Source organism: Podarcis erhardii (assembly GCF_964252035.2).
Source record: "Podarcis erhardii genome assembly, chromosome: 7".
NCBI lineage: Eukaryota > Metazoa > Chordata > Lepidosauria > Squamata > Lacertidae > Podarcis > Podarcis erhardii.
This window is the reverse complement of record NC_138511.1, coordinates 67,457,273-67,465,094: the sequence shown is the minus strand read 5'-3', so window position 1 is coordinate 67,465,094 and position 7,822 is coordinate 67,457,273. Positions and strand designations below refer to the sequence as shown.

Here is a 7,822-nt window from a genome sequence, read left to right as displayed (position 1 = left end):
TAATTGCATTGTTCTTAGGCTGCTTGGAATATGATCTCTTTGGATAGGCTTTTGATACCACTAGTGTATATTGTTGGCTGGTCTAGCATGAAACTCATATTAAATCGATAAAATAAGTAATAAACACATAAATCAATTTCTCTGGGCAGACACAAAAGGGCTGCTGGTCAATCACTTCAGCTGAGAATGAGAGACTCCAGCTGAGGCCAACAGCTCAAAACATCAAGCGCAAAAAAAGGAAAAAAGCTTCCATTATTCATGACTGGTTCCACAGAAGTTTATTCCAAGTGAAAGGGTGCCTACTCCACAATGTTCACGTTGAGAGCCCTAAAGAACTCCAAGCAAAGCTCAATTACTCATAAAGAGCAAGTAGGAAATAAATGGTCTGCACAACAACTAGGTAACCCGAAAAGACACAAGCACAGCAGGAAATGACTGGGAAAACCAGAAGGCCAGCTTCACCGGAGGCAAACATCATATACTTAAACTTTTGGGAGTCTAGGAAGTGCTCGGAAGAAGCTTGATCCTCCTCCCATCAGAATCAATTAGGACCACATCCCATAAACAAGTGCACACCCATTCCAAAGCTTGCTTAGAAGTCTAACCATTTCAGTCAGATGAAGAGTGAGGTTAATCAACCACGGGCATTGGGTTATCAGGAAAGCAAGCCCTGGGCAGTCCCTCCAAGCCGGGCTCAGCCTGGTGCTGACAATCTTGTTTTCCTCATCTAGGTTGAGGATGAGAGCAATAGGGGGAGCACCAGAGGCCACTTCTGAGCAGACAGAGTCACAAATTGTAGGCGCAAGAGCCCATTTGTCAAAGGGGTTGGAATCCTGGGGTCACTGGGATATTATATATTGACTTTCCAAACACAAATTGACTCATAAATGTGTAACTGGACGTGTACTGGGACCACTCAAGGCTAGTGACATTGATTGGCTGAGTGCCTCCTTCCAAAAGTGTGATTGGCTCCCCAGACTTCACATATCACTGTGAGTGCCACTGCTGTGTGGTTGTAGTCATTCTGCCCTATTCTCTAGACCCTCATCAAAAAAATCTGACTAGCTACTCCAACCTTGTCCTCTGGGCTCTCCGCAGTCCATGACCTTGTCTGATCTCTAGACAGAAATCTATTAGACCCTTTTTCTGACTCCAGAACATCCCTTTCATATTGGAACATGAAACCAATGGTCCAATATGCCTAGGCTATAGCTTCTGGACACAGGAAACCATGGTTCTCTGCACTTCTGCCCAGGATACTGAATCAATAGTGAGAGGGCTGTGAAATTTCCCAGGTTCTGGTTTCATTCTGCCTACCCAAGCGAACCATTGGCATTCCCTGAGCAAGAAGTTTCCAGGTGAGACCAGGTGCATTCTTCCATTGTCACCTGAGACAGACAGATGCCAACTCACCAATTTGTGAAGAAGTACTTCATTTTTTCTGTCTTGAATCTCCCATCATTCAGTTTCGTTCAAGTGTTATAAGAGAGGAAGAAGAAAAAACCTTTTCTCTGTCCACGTTTCTCTACACCATGCATCTCATGCCTTACTTGACTTTTCTCTAGACCAAAAAAGTTATTTTGGGTTGTGAAGGGGAAAGTGCACGAGGTCCATCAGAAAGGAAGTCAGATGTGAAGCCTCTGCAGACAGGCTAGGAATCCATCCTTTGTCCTCACCTTTGTCCTCTTACCTCTGCTGAATGCCAGGAAGCACCTCTTGAAGGTCTAGCCTTGGCACCATTCAGGGCAATTATAGACAAATTCTGAAGGAAGCACCTGTGCTAATTCCAGAAGACATGGATGGAGCAGTATCTGGTGGGTCTGTTTACCTTTGGCTGAAATGAACATTGGATGTGTTGGTGGATGAAACAACACATACAAAAACACAAACAAAACCAAGGAGTGCCTGGAAAATATGGGTCAATATTTGGCCTGATGTTTAATTTAGACTCAGTTACAACATGTGCCTCTATATTTGAAAGGCAGGGTCAAATAAGCTAGCCAAGCACACTGGTTAACTCCGGGTGCATCTCCTCTTGTTGGGTTTGCCTTCTCAAACAGGCACCCAGCACCTCTTCTAAGCTGTGCTCCTCAAACAGTGAGCTCTGTGGTGCTGCTGAGCATTTTTCCCAGACACTGAGGCCCAAGACCCCACCATATTGGCTTGATGAGCTCAGCACATGTGCTTAATGCTCCTAAAACACAACATGTGAAGACATAAATCTCAACACCCACTCTGTCAGCACAAGTTGCAACCACGAGGCCTTGCTCCTAGGGGGGTTCCTCCCCCATCCAGAGAGCCACACACAACCATATACTTATCTCTTCCCCTCAGGGAAGGCACAGAAAACATGAGTGGCTAAGCCACCCCCTCCCCGGTTGTTCAGACACACCCAGGGGTTGGGGCGACACTATCTGCCTCCTCATCTCTAGGCGGCTGTATCTGAAGAGATTTCTATCTCTGCCACTATACGTCTAAGCAGAAGCAATACACCCTGTGTGATTTGGCAACCATGATGTGGCTGCTACAGACAAAGGTAACGTGAAGCAAATGGCTGATCATTTTCGGGGTGGGGTCGGGTGGGGTGGGGGCATTCCTCCATTTCGCAGCCTTTGAAACGCTTGGCCATCTAATAATAACACCATGGAATGGAACGGATCGATTAGTATAATTATCCTTCAGGAATCTGCTTGCTCGGCAGCTTGCTATCATTTTCTTAAGGTTGCTTTGCTAGGCTGCATTAGATGTGGCCATTAATTTAAGCACGAGCCAAGTAGCCATAGGGGACAAGGAATCCTATGCAGGCTTGTGGGGGAGAGACAGAGGCTTCATCCCACCTTGCACTGGTCATGTTCCAGGAAGTGAAAGGTGGGTTAAGCCTTTTATCACTTAACACTTACTCAAGAGAGCAGGGTTGAAAGTGTGCTGTATTCTCAACAAACCAAGGTCAGACACAGGGCGGAGGAGTCAGGGCAACAGAGAGATTCCCCTTGCTCTGACAAGAGAATGGAGTAATAATGGGCCTTTCATGTCTATTTGTGACATATTAGCGGGGGGCGGGAGTGTCACAGAACAAGGAAAAGAATCAAGCAGAGACTAGGTACTTCTTTCTTTTTTCGTTTGTGGGATCCCTACTTCATGCTTCCAGTTTAAATGGCAACACTTCCTGTTTAAATTGTTTACATTTCTAATTAAATGCTAAAAGTTGCATTGCAGCTGGATGAAGATCTGTTGTTGTTGTTATAAGAAGAAAAACACCTCAATGAGTTTTACACGTTGAACCATTGCAGTCAGAAAAGAAACACCATTCAGTTCAATGGCACTTACTTGAATACTTAGGACTACAGTCATGCCATATTGTTGGTCAGGGATGTGAAGCCAGGTATGTCCAGCCAAATTCCAACATGCTGATTGTCACACCACATTCAGCCAGCTCACTTTTCTATTACTATTAGCTGTTCCTAATAAGCTGGCTATTATGGTATATATTGCTGCTGTTTGTGGATATGTATCTTTGTATATAGCTATTTGTCTATCATGGCAACATAGCTGCCTGCATTTTTGAATTATCCTTGGAGGTGTGGCTATGGAGGCTGTCATAATAAGGTCCTGAACTTCTAAATTTACCACTACAGTGCTGCTGAAGCGTGTGTTTGCCTCATTTCTGTGTAATCACAACCAGCACCTACACATCTGAGATTACATAATAGTTTTCACCTTGGAGGCCTGATACCTCCTCTTTTTAATAATAATAATAATAATAATAATAATAATAGAACTGGGGCTTTGGGAATAAGTCACCACTTGCTGTCTTACGCATTTTGAGCCTTTAGCGGAAACTGACTGCATATTCCCCATATTTTCCTCCTTGCCTCAGTGAGGGCTAGAAACTTTGCTTTCTTGTCATTTCCAAAAATGTGTCGACCCCAAGCAATCCAGACTGAGTGTTGTGATATACAGTACATTGGTACCTCTAGATGCGAACAGGAGCCGTTCCAGAGCCCTGTTCGCATCTAGAAGCAAATGTAACCAGTGATGACACGTCTGCGCACGCGCACGTCACTTTTCACCGCTTCTGCGCATGCGCGTGACGTTATTTTGAGCGTCTGCGCATGCACAAGCGGCGAAACCCAGAAGTAACGTGCTCCATTACTTCTGGGTTGCCGCGGAGCGCAACTCGAACGCGCTCATCCCAAAGCACATTCAACCCGAGGTATGACTGTACAAGGAAGCAAGACTGCATACACATATGTACACAGAGAAGCCCTGAACTTTTGTATTCTTCATTGTATTTGTTCTAGGGTGGAGGCACATTGACAGTCCGGATTTCCAGCAGATGTCACTACCGTCATCCTTGCCTGTGGGGTTGTGTTGATTCCTAAATAGCTCACACAGAGGCATCAGCTGTTTGTTCACACAGTCCTGCATCACTTGCCTCTCCTTCTGTAATGACAACCTGCCCAACTCCAGCTCCTTTCATCTTTGAATTTTAAAGTGTGTTTTAAGCCCTCATTAAATCTCACTACACCCAATGAGAAGGAGGTGTTAAGTGTTATTAACTGCATTGTACACAGAGGGAAACTGAGGCACAGAGTGGTCAGACGACTTGCCTGCAGTCACAGAGGAAGTATGTGACAAAGCCATTAATAGAACCTACGGCTGCTGGATCACCACCTCCCTTTTTAGCTTTGACCATTCCAATAAATACCAGCATGATGCACATCAAAGCAATAAACTGTGATGTCTCATGGTTTGCCCTAGCCTCGCCTCCTCATCCTTCTAATGCCATATAGGTGAATGGTACATTTGATGAACTTATCTTTCAGCGAGTGATGCTATCATTGTCTTGCTTGGGCAAAAATGTTTAGTTCGGGCATGGGGGACCTGTAGCCTTCTGGAGGTTGCTAGACCACAGTTCCCTTTATCCCTGACTATTGGGCATGTTGTTGTTGTTTAGTCATTTAGTCGTGTCCGACTCTTCGTGACCCCATGGACCAGAGCACGCCAGGCACTTTTGTCTTCCACTGCCTCCCGCAGTTTAGTCAAACTCATGCTGGTAGCTTCAAGAACACGATCCAACCATCTCGTCCTCTGTCTCCTTGTGCTCTCCATCTTTCCCAACATCAGGGTCTTTTCCAGGGAGTCTTCTCTTCTCATGAGGTGGCCAAAGTACTGGAGCCTCAGCTTCACAATCTGTCCTTCCAGTGAGCACTCAGGGCTGATTTCCTTAAGAATGGATACGTTTGATCTTCTTGCAGTCCATGGGACTCTCAAGAGTCTCCTCCAGCACCATAATTCAAAAGCATCAATTCTTCAGCGATCAGCCTTCTTGATGGTCCAGCTCTCACTTCCATACATCACTACTGGGAAAACCATAGCTTTTACTATACGGACCTTTGTTGGCAAGGTGATGTCTCTACTTTTTAAGATGTTGTCTAGATTTGCCATCGCCTTTCTCCCAAGAAGCAGGCGTCTTTTAATTTCGTGGCTGCTGTCACCATCTGCAGTGATCATGGAGCCCAAGAAAGTAAAATCTCTCACTGCCTCCATTTCTTCCCCTTCTATTGGGCATGTTAGTTGGAATCCAATAACATCTGGGGCTTCACAGATTCCCCACACCTGCTTTATATTGCAGGGCATTTTGAACAAGAACGTCTGGAAATCATAGAATCATATAACTGCAGAGCTGGAAGAGACCATGAGGGTCATTAGTCCAACTCCTTGCAATGCAGGAATCTTTTGCTCAACATGGGGCTTGAACCCACAACCCTGAGATTAAGTCACATGCTCTATTGACTGAGCTATTATATTGCAAATTTACAACCCACTCTATTTCAAGGGCTCAGGTCTGTGGCAGGCATTTTAGCGAAGAAAGATTCAAGCAATATTATGTGTTTGTATCACGTTGATGGTAAATTATTATTATTAATTGAATTCATACCTTCCCTTCCTCTTCAAGGAGCCCAGGGTGCTCCTTGTTTATCATTACATGAATGAGCCTCAGGGACATTTTTTCCTCTCTCTCCTTCTCCAGCACAGCTGTAAAAAGATTAGAAGCTTTGACGTCTGTTAGTTAACCGCAGTTTAGGGTTACATCTGAACCTGAAAAGGTGATTTATCTTAACTGTGGTTGACTGAAACAAGCCAACTTTATAAACCACGCAGTGGTTTATGAATTCTCACACCCAGACAGAATGCTAACAGTGGTTAGTTAAAAAATGGAGTGAAATCTTCTAATATGCTAATGGCCACACCAGAGAAGCAGAAAAGAGGGAGGAAGTGGTAAGCCCTAGGGCTTGTTCATGCAATGATAAACCATAGGAAACCAAATGCAGCCATTATCTTGAGGCAGACTCAGAATGCATAAAGCAGAGCATCTTGTTAGTTAGTCTGAGGTAACTATATTAGCCTAGCTGAATAGCTTAAAAGACACTTGAGAATACACTCGGTTCAGTGGGAGATTCTCTGATATCCACCCCTCTGCTGACATCATTTGGCATTATAAAACAGGTCACCAGTGCCAAATTGTAAATGCATGAGCCACATTCGATTTATTTATAGAATTTGCATCCCACCTTTTGCTGCAAGCAGCTTTGAGGCAGTTTTCATCTATCGTAGAATAATGAAATTAATTTAAAAAAACAAATACTAAACAGCAGTAAAACTACAAAATAAAACCAACAGAGGCAGCAGCTAAAAACCATTAAAAGGATCTCAAATACCATAAAGTCCATATGAGAGAACGGAACCGGGATTTCAGCTGCTGCCTAAAAGATCACAAATATGGCACCAGGTGAACCCATCTAGGAAAAGGGATCAAGAATTGGGGTGCCACCACAGAAAAGACACTTCCCTTTCCTTCTCAAAAACGAACAAATTAAATAAATTTAAATAAATAGTTATTTCCCCATACAATTTTTGCATGTGTTTTTGGTAGCTAAATTTGTTTTACTGGTTTCATTTAATGGTTTAAAATGCCTTTGTGACTTGTTTGCTTTTATTGGTATTCTGCAATGAATATTTTAGATTGCCTTTTGTAAACCACTTCCAGGTTTTTTGTTTCAGTAAGCGGTATATAAAATTTTGTTAAACTAGCACTTCTACCTTTTACTGGGGTGGTTTTTTTGGGGGGTGAGGGGGTAAATTTTCCTAGAAGCATTTGCTAAGGAGCAATATAGACACTATACGCACCCACCCACCCACACCTTAGCAAGTTATTAAAATCCAGTGCATTCCAACAACTGTGGATATACACAAAGCAGAATATTCAACATGGTTCACAAAGGATACAGGCTTCCTATGCACCATTTTAAAGCTCATGGAATCCTGTGAAGAGTAGTAAGTTCAGGATGCTGAGAACTAGAATTCTGTGAGGGGCAAACTACAGTTCCCAGGATTTGGAGGGGGGGAAGCATGGGCTTTAAATGTATGGTGTGTACACAGCCACATAAACCCCATTCATCTTAAGCACTAATGAAGAGCAAGTACCCTTCTCATATCCCAGCTCAGCACGACATTTTAGGCATGAGCTTTGGTCTGCTTTGCAGAGGAGCTTGAAGCGAGATTCCTCAAGAGTTCAACACCCAAAAATAGAAGCAGAATTTCTTAGAAATTCTTAGGGTTCTTAGAGGACAGCACAATCTGAGGCTGGGGCTGCAAGTCAGGCTTTTCCTGGCTTCCTGTCCCACCCACCCCCCTGATCCAACACTGGTTTTTTCGTGGCTTTCGCGCTATGACTTCTCCCAGGTCTCTTGTCTGCATGGGTGTAGCCATGGGGGGCGGGGCAGCTGCCCCCCCAAGATCAAGTAAAACAAGAGAAATA

At 44.0% G+C, this 7,822-nt stretch overlaps 1 long non-coding RNA gene across 2 annotated transcripts; it reads left to right on the top strand.

Moving 5' to 3' along the window:
• Nucleotides 1–2,385: 2,385 nt before the first annotated feature.
• On the top strand, nt 2,386–4,735 carry LOC309346198. Of its 2 annotated transcripts, XR_014158455.1 has the most exons (3): nt 2,386–2,536; nt 3,217–3,382; nt 4,302–4,735. It is a non-coding gene; the product is annotated as an uncharacterized lncRNA (long non-coding RNA). The 2 variants fall into 2 exon arrangements; XR_014158456.1 differs by lacking the exon at nt 2,386–2,536 and having other exon boundaries at nt 3,164–3,382.
• Nucleotides 4,736–7,822: the final 3,087 nt, after the last annotated feature.